The sequence below is a fragment of the Microcebus murinus genome, chromosome 22, assembly GCF_040939455.1.
Source record: "Microcebus murinus isolate Inina chromosome 22, M.murinus_Inina_mat1.0, whole genome shotgun sequence".
Classification (NCBI taxonomy): Eukaryota; Metazoa; Chordata; class Mammalia; order Primates; family Cheirogaleidae; genus Microcebus; species Microcebus murinus.
In genome coordinates, this window is record NC_134125.1 from 35,060,868 (window position 1) to 35,077,178 (window position 16,311).

A 16,311-nucleotide genomic window follows, 5' to 3' on the forward strand; every position below is an offset into this window, starting at 1 on the left:
AGCCTACGGCACCAGTATTCCCAGGCGGTCTCCCATCCAAGTACTGACCAGGCCCGACCCTGCTTAGCTTCCGAGACCAGACGAGACCGGGCGCGTTCAGGCCGGCATGGCCGGAGACGGCGGAGGGCGCCCCTGCCCCGCTCAAGAAGCCGAGCCTCTCTGCGCTTCCCCTCTCCGGGCCTGTTGCGTTCGCCGGCCGGGTCCGGCGGGCTCCGCGGGACTGGGGAGAGGGGCGGGGCGGCGTGGGGGGCTGTCCAGACACACACACACACACACACACACACACACACACGCGAGATGGGCCTCCACGGCTGGACCCGCCAAGGTGGAGACCTTCCAGCCCCCCTCCTCTCCTCGCCTCCTTCACCTACCTGCCCCCCACCCCCAGCGCGCCGCCCCTGCTGACTGAGCACACGCACGGGGCGCTCGACCTTTGCCCCCAGCCAGGGGCCGCCCTCCCCCACAAACCCTTTCAGCTGTGCCCCCCGCCCTGTGCGTGGGCTGCCGCCTATTCCCCAGGGCCAGGGCTGGGGCACAGCGCATGGGGGAGGGGAGCGAGTGTAGGGGCGTCTCTCGGGATGTGTCCCATGGGTGTGGTGGGGTGGGGTGGGGTGCTTTGGGGGGCTCTGAAGAAATCAATCCCCTCCATCTCCTCCCTCTGGAAAACCCCCAAGCCCTTGGAGAACTGCCCGCACCGCTACCGTGGGGGCCGGGACCCTCCTCTGTGTCCTCCTGTGGCCCAGTCCAAGGGGCCTGGGCCTGGCCGGGGCTGCATTGGACCCCGACCACCCTGGCGTGTGGACTCGCTAAAAATCGGCGATTAGATATTGGATTCCAGCTTCATGGAGGTCATTTCACTAATGAGTGCACCGGAAAGAGTTTCCTAAACCATCTGTGAGGGTGGCAACTGAAAGAGAATTTTAAAGCTGACAGAATAGGCGAGGGAAGGCATAGGAGATTTCCACACCCAGCAAGGAAGACTTTCCCGAAATGGAAGAAAGAAACGAGCAAACAGAGACACCGGTAGCCCGCCCGGATCAGAGTCTGTCCCTGAGAGAAAGTACCCTGACCAGGTTCACCCGTGGGTGGTTGGCGAGCTAGCGGCATTCAGAAGAGCGAGGCCCGCAGTCTGTGCGGAAGACACCTGCACTCGGGTGTGTGTGGCGGCACAATTCACAAGCAGCTCCAGATGTTAAACCAAGGAGAAGCCAGGGAGTTCCCAACGCCCCAGGTGTCCTCAGCCCACGACCGGCTGCTGTGGGAATGCGAAGCCCGGCTCCTTGTCTCAGAGCGGGACAACCAGGAGGTGTGATGTCCACCCCGGGGTTCCCAGGAGGATCAGGCTGAAGCTGGGACTTGGCCTCAACGTGTCCCCTCGCCTGGCCACCCCCTTCCCCTTCCTGCTCCTCTACTCCTGGTGCCCCTCCATCCAGGGGCCAGACCTTAAAGAGTCACCGCAAGAGAATCCTGGTCCCAAAGGAGCCTTCTGGGGGACCCGTGCTGAGAGAGGTTGTGGGCATGGCCTGCTGGGGCTCTGCCCGACCCAGGGCTGAGAGATGCAACCTCCCAGCTCTGGGTCCCTGCAGGAAGTGTTGGCAAGCACAGGGCCAGTCCTCCAAAGGCCCAGGTGCAGGGAGCCCAGGCCAAGCAGCCTGTGGAAGAAGCCACTTGCCGTGCCACCCCGGGAACACCACTGCAGGCCCCGGCCCTTCCCACCTCCTCCTCCTCCCCCCCCCCCGCGCCCCCGCCCGACATGGCGCAGGGCTCAGAGACACCTCAGACTCTTGCTACCCAAAGTGCAAAGGGCATCAGTTGCTCCTCCAAACCCCCCGCCCAGCAGACCACGTTGTCCAGCCAGCCCCCGGGCCTCCCTGGGGTACCCAGCACAAAAGTGCAGACACCCACCGGACCCTCAATCTCAGTTTTTGGATGTTTTTGCCACTCTAAGGACCCGCAGGCCAGCTGGGCCTTCTGGCAGGACAGAGAGCCCCGGAATCCGACGTGGAGAGCTGCGTGTGGAGAGCTGCGTGTACGTCCCCATCAGGAGGCCGTCCCCACCTCCGCCGCTCTCCCCTCGCGGGGAGCGGCAGCCGCAGGGCCTCAGGGAAGACACCAGGCTGGGCCCCCACGGCACAGCGGGGGCACGTCCCCCACACGCGACTTAGGGATGGCTGCTCGAGACTGCTGCGTCCACCCTGCTGCCGGGTTTCTGGAGGGCTTCCTGGAAGCAGCGTCCACACCAAGCCCTTGGAAGGCCCAGGCGACGGGGGAGCCGGTCATGCAGGGGCCGAGGATGGTGACGGGCAAGGAGGAGCATGTCAGGCAGGGGCCGAAGACGGTGACGGTGACGGGCCGGGTAGGAAGGAGCCGTTCAGGCAGGGGCCGAGGACGGTGACGGGCCTGGCCGGGGAGGAGTGCGTCAGGCAGGGGCACAGGAGACGGGCGGGGTAAGGGTTAGGGTTACAGTTAGGGCACAATTCACAATCGCAAAGATGTGGAAGCGACCCGAGTGCCCATCCATCCAGGAGTGCATTAATAAAATCTGGCGCGTGGACACCACGGAGTGCCATTCGGCCCTGAGGAGCAGCGGTGAGAGGGCACCTCTCGTGTTCTCCCGGCCAGAGCTGGAACCCGTTCCAGTAAGCCAAGTATCCCAAGAATGGACACACGAGCGCCACGTGAGCGCGCTCACCACCAAATCGGTACGAACGGATGGACACCTAAGTGGACACAGAGGAATCACCTTCATCGGGTGGGCGTCGGGCGGGCGGGAGGAGGGGATGGGCATACACATCCATTAGGAATGGGGTGGGTGCGCACCGACTGGGGGATGGGCGCACTTGAAGCTAATGACCGGAGGGGGGAGGCTGGGAGAGGACAACGTACCCGACCTTAACATTGGTACCCCCACAATACGCTGGAACAACATGAGAGGTAAATGAATAAGAACACAGGGGGGAGGGGGGCACGGGCAACACATGTCACCTGGATACTTGGACTCCCATCAACTGCTTGAAAAGAGAGAGAAAAGAAAATGCAATAATAGAGGTAAGAGACACGTTTTAAAAATAATGAATCCGAAGAGAAAAGTAAAAGGAGGCCTGTGGAGCAGGTCTGGGTGTGACTCCGGATCCCCCAACATCAGGTGCCACCACCAAAGATTCCTACGTGGAGCCCATAGAACCCCAAAAGCAACGGGACGAGTTCTGGTCACGTACTCCCTCAAAATGACATCCTGGCCTTCTTCTGGAACTCCCTCCCCTCTCAGACTCTCAAGGTTTCCTCCAGCGTGTCGGTTCCCACAGACCAGACCTTTGGTCTGAGACCTGACAGTCCAGATGCCACGCATGCTGTCGCGTGGCGGCGGTGTCGCGGCTTGGGACAAGAGGAGGCCCCACGGTGCGGGCTGGGGTGCCAGGCACCGCGGCGGGCGCTGAGGGTGGGGGTGACCCCCACCCCGGTCCGCCGCCGCGCTCCCAGAAAGGGGACAGAACAAGAGGCAAAAAAAAAAAAGCAGCAGCAGCCTACCGCACCCGGTATTCCCAGGCGGTCTCCATCCAAGTACTAACCAGGCCCGACCCTGCTTAGCTTCCGAGAACAGACGAGATCCGGCGGGCGCGTTCAGGGTGGTGTGGCCCTAGACGGTGGAAGGCGCCCCTGCCACGCTCAAGAAGCCGAGCCTCTCTGCGCTTCCCCGCCGCCTCCTCCCGCCCCAGGCCCCGCGCCGGGCCGGGACTGTTGAGTTCGCCGGCCGGGTCCGGCGGGCTCCGAGGGACAGGGGTGACGGGCGGGGCGGGGCGGGCCGGGGTGGGGAGCTGTCTCTCTATACACACCCACACACACTCACACTCACTCAACAAGATGCGATTCCACGGCTGGACTCGCCAAGGTGGAGACCTTCCAGCCCCCCTCCTCTCCTCGCCTGGCCTACTTCACCTACCAGCTGCCCAACCCCCAGCGCGTCCCCGCCGCCGCCACTGCTGACTGCGCATGCGCGGGGCTCTCGCCCTTTGACCCCAGCCAGGGGCCGCCCTCCCCGACAACCTCTTTCAGCTGCGCCCCCCCCCAGCCCTGTGGGTGGGCTGCCCCCTATTCCCCCAGACCAGGGCCGGGGCACAGCGCAAAAGGGAGGGGAGCGAGTGTATGGGGCGTCTCTCTCTCTCTCACTCTCTCTCACTCTCTCTCTCTCTCTCTCTCTCTCTCTCTCTCTCTCTCTCTCTCTCTCTCTCTCTCTCGGGATGTGTCCCATGGGTGGGGTGGGGTGGCGTGGTTTGTGTGGCGCTGAAGAAATCAGTCCCCTCCATCTCCTACCACTGGAAAACGCCCAAGCCCTTGGAGAACTGCCCGCACCGCTACCGTGGGGGCCGGGACCCTCCTCTGTGTCCTCCTGTGGCCCAGTCCAAGGGGCCTGGGCCTGGCCGGGGCTGCATTGGACCCCGACCACCCTGGCGTGTGGACTCGCTAGAAATCGGCGATTAGATATTGGATTCCAGCTTCATTGAGGTCATTTCACTAATGAGTGCACCGGAAAGAGTTTCCTACTCCATCTGTGAGGGTGGTAACTGAAAGAGAATTTTAAAGCTGACAGAATAGGTGAGGAAAGGCATAGGAGATTTCCACACCCAGTAAGGAAGCCTTTCCCGAAATGGAAGAAAGAAACGAGCAAACAGAGACACCGGTAGCCCGCCCGGATCAGAGTCTGCCCCTGAGAGAAAGTACCCTGACCAGGTTCACCCGTGGGTGGGTGGCGAGCTAGCGGCATTCAGAAGAGCGAGGCCCGCAGTCTGTGCGGAAGACACCTGCACTCGGGTGTGTGTGGCGGCACAATTCACAAGCAGCTCAGATGTTAAACCAAGGAGAAGCCAGGGAGTTCCCAACGCCCCAGGTGTCCTCAGCCCACGACCGGCTGCTGTGAAAATGCGAAGCCCGGGTCCGGGTCTCAGAGCAGGACAACCAGGAGGTGTGATGTCCACCCCGGGGTTCCCAGGAGGATCAGGCTGAAGCTTGGACTTGGCCTCAAAGTGTCCCCTCACCTGGCCACCCCCTTCCCCTTCCTGCTCCTCTACTCCTGGTGCCCCTCCACCCAGGGGCCAGACCTTAAACAGTCACCCGCAAGAGAATCCTGGTCCCAAAGAAGCCTTCTGGGGGACCCGTGCTGAGAGAGGTTGTGGGCATGGCCCGCTGGGGCTCTGCCCGACCCAGGGCTGGGAGATGCAACCTCCCAGCTCTGGGTCCCTGCAGGAAGTGTCGGCAAGAACAGGGCCAGTCCTCCAAAGGCCCAGGTGCAGGGAGCCCAGGCCGAGCAGCCTGTGGAAGAAGCCACATGCCGTGCCACCCCGGGAACACGACTGTAGGTCACGGCCCCTGCCACCTCCTCCTCCTCCTCCTCTCCCCGACATGGAGCAGGGCTCAGAGACACCTCAGACGCTGCTAGCAAAGTCCAAAGGGCATCAGTTGCTCCTCCAAAGCGCACCCCCGACCCCCAGCAGGCCGCGTTGTCCAGCCAGCCCCTGGGCCTCCCTGGGGTGCCCGGCACAAAAGTGCAGACACCCACCTGACTGGCAATATCAGCTTGAGGACGTTTCTGCCACTCTAAGGACCCGCAGGCCAGCTGGGCCTCCGGGCAGGACAGAGAGCCCCGGAATCCGACGCGGAGAGCTGGGTGTACGTCCCCACCAGGAGGCGGTCCCCACCTCCACGGCTCTCCCCTCGCGGGGAGCGGCAGCCGCAGGGCCTCAGAGAAGACACCGGGCTGGGCCCCCGCGGCACAGTGGGGGCACGTGCCCCGCCCGCGACTTAGCGAGGGCTGCGCGAGACTGCTGCGGCCGCCCGGCTGCCGGGTTCCTGGAGGGCTTCCTGGAAGCAGCGTCCACACCAAGCCCTCGGAAGGCCCAGGCGACGGAGGAGCCCGTCAGGCAGGGGCCGAGGTGGGGAGGAGCGAGTCAGGCAGGGGCCAAGGTGATGGGCCGGGCGGGGAGGAGCGTGTCACGCAGGGGCAGAGGATGGTGACAGGCCGGGCGGGGAGGAGCCGGTCAGGCAGGGGACGAGGACAGTGACGGGCCTGGCGGGGGAGGAGCGCCTCAGGCAGGGGCAGAGGAGACGGGCTGGGTAGGGGTCAGGGTTACAGTTAGGGCGCCATTCACAATCGCAAAGATGTGGAAGCGCCCCGAGTGCCCATCGATCCACGGGTGCATTAATAAAATGTGGCGCGTGGACACCACGGAGTGCCGTTCAGCTATGAGGAACAGCGGTGAGAGGGCACCTCTCGTGTTCTCCCGGCCAGAGCTGGAACCCGTTCCAGTAAGCCAAGTGTCCCAAGAACGGACACAAGAGCGCCACGTGCGCGCGCTCGCCAGCAGATTGGTAGGAACCGATGGACACCTAAGTGGACACAGAGGAATCGCCTTCATCGGGTGGGTGTCGGGCGGGCGTGGGCAGGGGATGGGCATGCACATCCATTAGGAATGGGGTGGGTGCGCACCAACCGGGGCATGGGCGCACTTGAAGCTCTGACCCGAGGGGGGAGGCGGGGACAGGGCGATGCAGCTGACCTTAACATTGGTACCCCCACCATACGCTGGGAGAAAATGAGAAATAAATGAATCAGAAAACGGGGGGGAGGGGGGCACGGGCAATACATGTCACCTCAATACGTGGACTCCCATGATCTGCTCGGAAAGAGAGAGAAAAGGAAATGTAATCATAGAGATAAGACACACCTTTTCAGAAAATGAATCCGAAAAGAAAAGTAAAATGAGGCCTGTGGAGCAGGTCTGCGTGTGACTCCGGATCCCCCAACATCCAGTGCCACCACCAAAGATTCCTACGTGTAGCCCGTAGAACCCCAAAAGCAACGGGATGAGTTCTGGTCACATACTCGCTCAAAATGACGTCCTGGAATTCTCCTGGAACTCCCTCCCCTCTCAGCCTCTCAAGGTTTCCTCCAGCGTGTCGGTTCCCACAGACCAGACCTTTGGTCTGACACCTGACAGTCCAGATGCCACGCGTGCTGCCGCGTGGCGGCGGTGTCACAGCTCGGGACAAGAGGAGGCCCCACGGTGCGGGCTGGGGCGCCAGGCACCGCGACGGGCGCTGAGGGTGGGGGTGATCCCCCTGACCGCCGCCGCGCTCCCAGAAAGGGGACAGAACAAGAGGCAAAAAAAAAAAAAAAAAAAAAAAGCCTACGGCACCAGTATTCCCAGGCGGTCTCCCATCCAAGTACTGACCAGGCCCGACCCTGCTTAGCTTCCGAGACCAGACGAGACCGGGCGCGTTCAGGCCGGCATGGCCGGAGACGGCGGAGGGCGCCCCTGCCCCGCTCAAGAAGCCGAGCCTCTCTGCGCTTCCCCTCTCCGGGCCTGTTGCGTTCGCCGGCCGGGTCCGGCGGGCTCCGCGGGACTGGGGAGAGGGGCGGGGCGGCGTGGGGGGCTGTCCAGACACACACACACACACACACACACACACACACACGCGAGATGGGCCTCCACGGCTGGACCCGCCAAGGTGGAGACCTTCCAGCCCCCCTCCTCTCCTCGCCTCCTTCACCTACCTGCCCCCCACCCCCAGCGCGCCGCCCCTGCTGACTGAGCACACGCACGGGGCGCTCGACCTTTGCCCCCAGCCAGGGGCCGCCCTCCCCCACAAACCCTTTCAGCTGTGCCCCCCGCCCTGTGCGTGGGCTGCCGCCTATTCCCCAGGGCCAGGGCTGGGGCACAGCGCATGGGGGAGGGGAGCGAGTGTAGGGGCGTCTCTCGGGATGTGTCCCATGGGTGTGGTGGGGTGGGGTGGGGTGCTTTGGGGGGCTCTGAAGAAATCAATCCCCTCCATCTCCTCCCTCTGGAAAACCCCCAAGCCCTTGGAGAACTGCCCGCACCGCTACCGTGGGGGCCGGGACCCTCCTCTGTGTCCTCCTGTGGCCCAGTCCAAGGGGCCTGGGCCTGGCCGGGGCTGCATTGGACCCCGACCACCCTGGCGTGTGGACTCGCTAAAAATCGGCGATTAGATATTGGATTCCAGCTTCATGGAGGTCATTTCACTAATGAGTGCACCGGAAAGAGTTTCCTAAACCATCTGTGAGGGTGGCAACTGAAAGAGAATTTTAAAGCTGACAGAATAGGCGAGGGAAGGCATAGGAGATTTCCACACCCAGCAAGGAAGACTTTCCCGAAATGGAAGAAAGAAACGAGCAAACAGAGACACCGGTAGCCCGCCCGGATCAGAGTCTGTCCCTGAGAGAAAGTACCCTGACCAGGTTCACCCGTGGGTGGTTGGCGAGCTAGCGGCATTCAGAAGAGCGAGGCCCGCAGTCTGTGCGGAAGACACCTGCACTCGGGTGTGTGTGGCGGCACAATTCACAAGCAGCTCCAGATGTTAAACCAAGGAGAAGCCAGGGAGTTCCCAACGCCCCAGGTGTCCTCAGCCCACGACCGGCTGCTGTGGGAATGCGAAGCCCGGCTCCTTGTCTCAGAGCGGGACAACCAGGAGGTGTGATGTCCACCCCGGGGTTCCCAGGAGGATCAGGCTGAAGCTGGGACTTGGCCTCAACGTGTCCCCTCGCCTGGCCACCCCCTTCCCCTTCCTGCTCCTCTACTCCTGGTGCCCCTCCATCCAGGGGCCAGACCTTAAAGAGTCACCGCAAGAGAATCCTGGTCCCAAAGGAGCCTTCTGGGGGACCCGTGCTGAGAGAGGTTGTGGGCATGGCCTGCTGGGGCTCTGCCCGACCCAGGGCTGAGAGATGCAACCTCCCAGCTCTGGGTCCCTGCAGGAAGTGTTGGCAAGCACAGGGCCAGTCCTCCAAAGGCCCAGGTGCAGGGAGCCCAGGCCAAGCAGCCTGTGGAAGAAGCCACTTGCCGTGCCACCCCGGGAACACCACTGCAGGCCCCGGCCCTTCCCACCTCCTCCTCCTCCCCCCCCCCCCGCGCCCCCGCCCGACATGGCGCAGGGCTCAGAGACACCTCAGACTCTTGCTACCCAAAGTGCAAAGGGCATCAGTTGCTCCTCCAAACCCCCCGCCCAGCAGACCACGTTGTCCAGCCAGCCCCCGGGCCTCCCTGGGGTACCCAGCACAAAAGTGCAGACACCCACCGGACCCTCAATCTCAGTTTTTGGATGTTTTTGCCACTCTAAGGACCCGCAGGCCAGCTGGGCCTTCTGGCAGGACAGAGAGCCCCGGAATCCGACGTGGAGAGCTGCGTGTGGAGAGCTGCGTGTACGTCCCCATCAGGAGGCCGTCCCCACCTCCGCCGCTCTCCCCTCGCGGGGAGCGGCAGCCGCAGGGCCTCAGGGAAGACACCAGGCTGGGCCCCCACGGCACAGCGGGGGCACGTCCCCCACACGCGACTTAGGGATGGCTGCTCGAGACTGCTGCGTCCACCCTGCTGCCGGGTTTCTGGAGGGCTTCCTGGAAGCAGCGTCCACACCAAGCCCTTGGAAGGCCCAGGCGACGGGGGAGCCGGTCATGCAGGGGCCGAGGATGGTGACGGGCAAGGAGGAGCATGTCAGGCAGGGGCCGAAGACGGTGACGGTGACGGGCCGGGTAGGAAGGAGCCGTTCAGGCAGGGGCCGAGGACGGTGACGGGCCTGGCCGGGGAGGAGTGCGTCAGGCAGGGGCACAGGAGACGGGCGGGGTAAGGGTTAGGGTTACAGTTAGGGCACAATTCACAATCGCAAAGATGTGGAAGCGACCCGAGTGCCCATCCATCCAGGAGTGCATTAATAAAATCTGGCGCGTGGACACCACGGAGTGCCATTCGGCCCTGAGGAGCAGCGGTGAGAGGGCACCTCTCGTGTTCTCCCGGCCAGAGCTGGAACCCGTTCCAGTAAGCCAAGTATCCCAAGAATGGACACACGAGCGCCACGTGAGCGCGCTCACCACCAAATCGGTACGAACGGATGGACACCTAAGTGGACACAGAGGAATCACCTTCATCGGGTGGGCGTCGGGCGGGCGGGAGGAGGGGATGGGCATACACATCCATTAGGAATGGGGTGGGTGCGCACCGACTGGGGGATGGGCGCACTTGAAGCTAATGACCGGAGGGGGGAGGCTGGGAGAGGACAACGTACCCGACCTTAACATTGGTACCCCCACAATACGCTGGAACAACATGAGAGGTAAATGAATAAGAACACAGGGGGGAGGGGGGCACGGGCAACACATGTCACCTGGATACTTGGACTCCCATCAACTGCTTGAAAAGAGAGAGAAAAGAAAATGCAATAATAGAGGTAAGAGACACGTTTTAAAAATAATGAATCCGAAGAGAAAAGTAAAAGGAGGCCTGTGGAGCAGGTCTGGGTGTGACTCCGGATCCCCCAACATCAGGTGCCACCACCAAAGATTCCTACGTGGAGCCCATAGAACCCCAAAAGCAACGGGACGAGTTCTGGTCACGTACTCCCTCAAAATGACATCCTGGCCTTCTTCTGGAACTCCCTCCCCTCTCAGACTCTCAAGGTTTCCTCCAGCGTGTCGGTTCCCACAGACCAGACCTTTGGTCTGAGACCTGACAGTCCAGATGCCACGCATGCTGTCGCGTGGCGGCGGTGTCGCGGCTTGGGACAAGAGGAGGCCCCACGGTGCGGGCTGGGGTGCCAGGCACCGCGGCGGGCGCTGAGGGTGGGGGTGACCCCCACCCCGGTCCGCCGCCGCGCTCCCAGAAAGGGGACAGAACAAGAGGCAAAAAAAAAAAAGCAGCAGCAGCCTACCGCACCCGGTATTCCCAGGCGGTCTCCATCCAAGTACTAACCAGGCCCGACCCTGCTTAGCTTCCGAGAACAGACGAGATCCGGCGGGCGCGTTCAGGGTGGTGTGGCCCTAGACGGTGGAAGGCGCCCCTGCCACGCTCAAGAAGCCGAGCCTCTCTGCGCTTCCCCGCCGCCTCCTCCCGCCCCAGGCCCCGCGCCGGGCCGGGACTGTTGAGTTCGCCGGCCGGGTCCGGCGGGCTCCGAGGGACAGGGGTGACGGGCGGGGCGGGGCGGGCCGGGGTGGGGAGCTGTCTCTCTATACACACCCACACACACTCACACTCACTCAACAAGATGCGATTCCACGGCTGGACTCGCCAAGGTGGAGACCTTCCAGCCCACCTCCTCTCCTCGCCTGGCCTACTTCACCTACCAGCTGCCCAACCCCCAGCGCGTCCCCGCCGCCGCCACTGCTGACTGCGCACGCGCAGGGCTCTCGCCCTTTGACCCCAGCCAGGGGCCGCCCTCCCCGACAACCTCTTTCAGCTGCGCCCCCCCCAGCCCTGTGGGTGGGCTGCCCCCTATTCCCCCAGACCAGGGCCGGGGCACAGCGCAAAAGGGAGGGGAGCGAGTGTATGGGGCGTCTCTCTCTCTCTCACTCTCTCTCACTCTCTCTCTCTCTCTCTCTCTCTCTCTCTCTCTCTCTCTCTCTCGGGATGTGTCCCATGGGTGGGGTGGGGTGGCGTGGTTTGTGTGGCGCTGAAGAAATCAGTCCCCTCCATCTCCTACCACTGGAAAACGCCCAAGCCCTTGGAGAACTGCCCGCACCGCTACCGTGGGGGCCGGGACCCTCCTCTGTGTCCTCCTGTGGCCCAGTCCAAGGGGCCTGGGCCTGGCCGGGGCTGCATTGGACCCCGACCACCCTGGCGTGTGGACTCGCTAGAAATCGGCGATTAGATATTGGATTCCAGCTTCATTGAGGTCATTTCACTAATGAGTGCACCGGAAAGAGTTTCCTACTCCATCTGTGAGGGTGGTAACTGAAAGAGAATTTTAAAGCTGACAGAATAGGTGAGGAAAGGCATAGGAGATTTCCACACCCAGTAAGGAAGCCTTTCCCGAAATGGAAGAAAGAAACGAGCAAACAGAGACACCGGTAGCCCGCCCGGATCAGAGTCTGCCCCTGAGAGAAAGTACCCTGACCAGGTTCACCCGTGGGTGGGTGGCGAGCTAGCGGCATTCAGAAGAGCGAGGCCCGCAGTCTGTGCGGAAGACACCTGCACTCGGGTGTGTGTGGCGGCACAATTCACAAGCAGCTCAGATGTTAAACCAAGGAGAAGCCAGGGAGTTCCCAACGCCCCAGGTGTCCTCAGCCCACGACCGGCTGCTGTGAAAATGCGAAGCCCGGGTCCGGGTCTCAGAGCAGGACAACCAGGAGGTGTGATGTCCACCCCGGGGTTCCCAGGAGGATCAGGCTGAAGCTTGGACTTGGCCTCAAAGTGTCCCCTCACCTGGCCACCCCCTTCCCCTTCCTGCTCCTCTACTCCTGGTGCCCCTCCACCCAGGGGCCAGACCTTAAACAGTCACCCGCAAGAGAATCCTGGTCCCAAAGAAGCCTTCTGGGGGACCCGTGCTGAGAGAGGTTGTGGGCATGGCCCGCTGGGGCTCTGCCCGACCCAGGGCTGGGAGATGCAACCTCCCAGCTCTGGGTCCCTGCAGGAAGTGTCGGCAAGAACAGGGCCAGTCCTCCAAAGGCCCAGGTGCAGGGAGCCCAGGCCGAGCAGCCTGTGGAAGAAGCCACATGCCGTGCCACCCCGGGAACACGACTGTAGGTCACGGCCCCTGCCACCTCCTCCTCCTCCTCCTCTCCCCGACATGGAGCAGGGCTCAGAGACACCTCAGACGCTGCTAGCAAAGTCCAAAGGGCATCAGTTGCTCCTCCAAAGCGCACCCCCGACCCCCAGCAGGCCGCGTTGTCCAGCCAGCCCCTGGGCCTCCCTGGGGTGCCCGGCACAAAAGTGCAGACACCCACCTGACTGGCAATATCAGCTTGAGGACGTTTCTGCCACTCTAAGGACCCGCAGGCCAGCTGGGCCTCCGGGCAGGACAGAGAGCCCCGGAATCCGACGCGGAGAGCTGGGTGTACGTCCCCACCAGGAGGCGGTCCCCACCTCCACGGCTCTCCCCTCGCGGGGAGCGGCAGCCGCAGGGCCTCAGAGAAGACACCGGGCTGGGCCCCCGCGGCACAGTGGGGGCACGTGCCCCGCCCGCGACTTAGCGAGGGCTGCGCGAGACTGCTGCGGCCGCCCGGCTGCCGGGTTCCTGGAGGGCTTCCTGGAAGCAGCGTCCACACCAAGCCCTCGGAAGGCCCAGGCGACGGAGGAGCCCGTCAGGCAGGGGCCGAGGTGGGGAGGAGCGAGTCAGGCAGGGGCCAAGGTGATGGGCCGGGCGGGGAGGAGCGTGTCACGCAGGGGCAGAGGATGGTGACAGGCCGGGCGGGGAGGAGCCGGTCAGGCAGGGGACGAGGACAGTGACGGGCCTGGCGGGGGAGGAGCGCCTCAGGCAGGGGCAGAGGAGACGGGCTGGGTAGGGGTCAGGGTTACAGTTAGGGCGCCATTCACAATCGCAAAGATGTGGAAGCGCCCCGAGTGCCCATCGATCCACGGGTGCATTAATAAAATGTGGCGCGTGGACACCACGGAGTGCCGTTCAGCTATGAGGAACAGCGGTGAGAGGGCACCTCTCGTGTTCTCCCGGCCAGAGCTGGAACCCGTTCCAGTAAGCCAAGTGTCCCAAGAACGGACACAAGAGCGCCACGTGCGCGCGCTCGCCAGCAGATTGGTAGGAACCGATGGACACCTAAGTGGACACAGAGGAATCGCCTTCATCGGGTGGGTGTCGGGCGGGCGTGGGCAGGGGATGGGCGTGCACATCCATTAGGAATGGGGTGGGTGCGCACCAACCGGGGCATGGGCGCACTTGAAGCTCTGACCCGAGGGGGGAGGCGGGGACAGGGCGATGCAGCTGACCTTAACATTGGTACCCCCACCATACGCTGGGAGAAAATGAGAAATAAATGAATCAGAAAACGGGGGGGAGGGGGGCACGGGCAATACATGTCACCTCAATACGTGGACTCCCATGATCTGCTCGGAAAGAGAGAGAAAAGGAAATGTAATCATAGAGATAAGACACACCTTTTCAGAAAATGAATCCGAAAAGAAAAGTAAAATGAGGCCTGTGGAGCAGGTCTGCGTGTGACTCCGGATCCCCCAACATCCAGTGCCACCACCAAAGATTCCTACGTGTAGCCCGTAGAACCCCAAAAGCAACGGGATGAGTTCTGGTCACATACTCGCTCAAAATGACGTCCTGGAATTCTCCTGGAACTCCCTCCCCTCTCAGCCTCTCAAGGTTTCCTCCAGCGTGTCGGTTCCCACAGACCAGACCTTTGGTCTGACACCTGACAGTCCAGATGCCACGCGTGCTGCCGCGTGGCGGCGGTGTCACAGCTCGGGACAAGAGGAGGCCCCACGGTGCGGGCTGGGGCGCCAGGCACCGCGACGGGCGCTGAGGGTGGGGGTGATCCCCCTGACCGCCGCCGCGCTCCCAGAAAGGGGACAGAACAAGAGGCAAAAAAAAAAAAAAAAAAAAAAAAAAGCCTACGGCACCAGTATTCCCAGGCGGTCTCCCATCCAAGTACTGACCAGGCCCGACCCTGCTTAGCTTCCGAGACCAGACGAGACCGGGCGCGTTCAGGCCGGCATGGCCGGAGACGGCGGAGGGCGCCCCTGCCCCGCTCAAGAAGCCGAGCCTCTCTGCGCTTCCCCTCTCCGGGCCTGTTGCGTTCGCCGGCCGGGTCCGGCGGGCTCCGCGGGACTGGGGAGAGGGGCGGGGCGGCGTGGGGGGCTGTCCAGACACACACACACACACACACACACACACACACACGCGAGATGGGCCTCCACGGCTGGACCCGCCAAGGTGGAGACCTTCCAGCCCCCCTCCTCTCCTCGCCTCCTTCACCTACCTGCCCCCCACCCCCAGCGCGCCGCCCCTGCTGACTGAGCACACGCACGGGGCGCTCGACCTTTGCCCCCAGCCAGGGGCCGCCCTCCCCCACAAACCCTTTCAGCTGTGCCCCCCGCCCTGTGCGTGGGCTGCCGCCTATTCCCCAGGGCCAGGGCTGGGGCACAGCGCATGGGGGAGGGGAGCGAGTGTAGGGGCGTCTCTCGGGATGTGTCCCATGGGTGTGGTGGGGTGGGGTGGGGTGCTTTGGGGGGCTCTGAAGAAATCAATCCCCTCCATCTCCTCCCTCTGGAAAACCCCCAAGCCCTTGGAGAACTGCCCGCACCGCTACCGTGGGGGCCGGGACCCTCCTCTGTGTCCTCCTGTGGCCCAGTCCAAGGGGCCTGGGCCTGGCCGGGGCTGCATTGGACCCCGACCACCCTGGCGTGTGGACTCGCTAAAAATCGGCGATTAGATATTGGATTCCAGCTTCATGGAGGTCATTTCACTAATGAGTGCACCGGAAAGAGTTTCCTAAACCATCTGTGAGGGTGGCAACTGAAAGAGAATTTTAAAGCTGACAGAATAGGCGAGGGAAGGCATAGGAGATTTCCACACCCAGCAAGGAAGACTTTCCCGAAATGGAAGAAAGAAACGAGCAAACAGAGACACCGGTAGCCCGCCCGGATCAGAGTCTGTCCCTGAGAGAAAGTACCCTGACCAGGTTCACCCGTGGGTGGTTGGCGAGCTAGCGGCATTCAGAAGAGCGAGGCCCGCAGTCTGTGCGGAAGACACCTGCACTCGGGTGTGTGTGGCGGCACAATTCACAAGCAGCTCCAGATGTTAAACCAAGGAGAAGCCAGGGAGTTCCCAACGCCCCAGGTGTCCTCAGCCCACGACCGGCTGCTGTGGGAATGCGAAGCCCGGCTCCTTGTCTCAGAGCGGGACAACCAGGAGGTGTGATGTCCACCCCGGGGTTCCCAGGAGGATCAGGCTGAAGCTGGGACTTGGCCTCAACGTGTCCCCTCGCCTGGCCACCCCCTTCCCCTTCCTGCTCCTCTACTCCTGGTGCCCCTCCATCCAGGGGCCAGACCTTAAAGAGTCACCGCAAGAGAATCCTGGTCCCAAAGGAGCCTTCTGGGGGACCCGTGCTGAGAGAGGTTGTGGGCATGGCCTGCTGGGGCTCTGCCCGACCCAGGGCTGAGAGATGCAACCTCCCAGCTCTGGGTCCCTGCAGGAAGTGTTGGCAAGCACAGGGCCAGTCCTCCAAAGGCCCAGGTGCAGGGAGCCCAGGCCAAGCAGCCTGTGGAAGAAGCCACTTGCCGTGCCACCCCGGGAACACCACTGCAGGCCCCGGCCCTTCCCACCTCCTCCTCCTCCCCCCCCCCCGCGCCCCCGCCCGACATGGCGCAGGGCTCAGAGACACCTCAGACTCTTGCTACCCAAAGTGCAAAGGGCATCAGTTGCTCCTCCAAACCCCCCGCCCAGCAGACCACGTTGTCCAGCCAGCCCCCGGGCCTCCCTGGGGTACCCAGCACAAAAGTGCAGACACCCACCGGACCCTCAATCTCAGTTTTTGGATGTTTTTGCCACTCTAAGGACCCGCAGGCCAGCTGG

The 16,311-nt window shown here is 63.1% G+C and overlaps 5 pseudogenes; all 5 read right to left on the reverse strand.

The window, feature by feature from the left end:
* LOC142863678 (uncharacterized) lies at positions 1-118 on the reverse strand (annotated as a pseudogene).
* Positions 119-3,521: 3,403 nt separating this feature from the next.
* Positions 3,522-3,643, reverse strand: LOC142863735 (uncharacterized; annotated as a pseudogene).
* Positions 3,644-7,178: 3,535 nt separating this feature from the next.
* LOC142863679 (uncharacterized) lies at positions 7,179-7,296 on the reverse strand (annotated as a pseudogene).
* Positions 7,297-10,700: 3,404 nt separating this feature from the next.
* On the reverse strand, positions 10,701-10,822 carry LOC142863736 (uncharacterized; annotated as a pseudogene).
* Positions 10,823-14,345: 3,523 nt separating this feature from the next.
* On the reverse strand, positions 14,346-14,463 carry LOC142863680 (uncharacterized; annotated as a pseudogene).
* Positions 14,464-16,311: the final 1,848 nt, after the last annotated feature.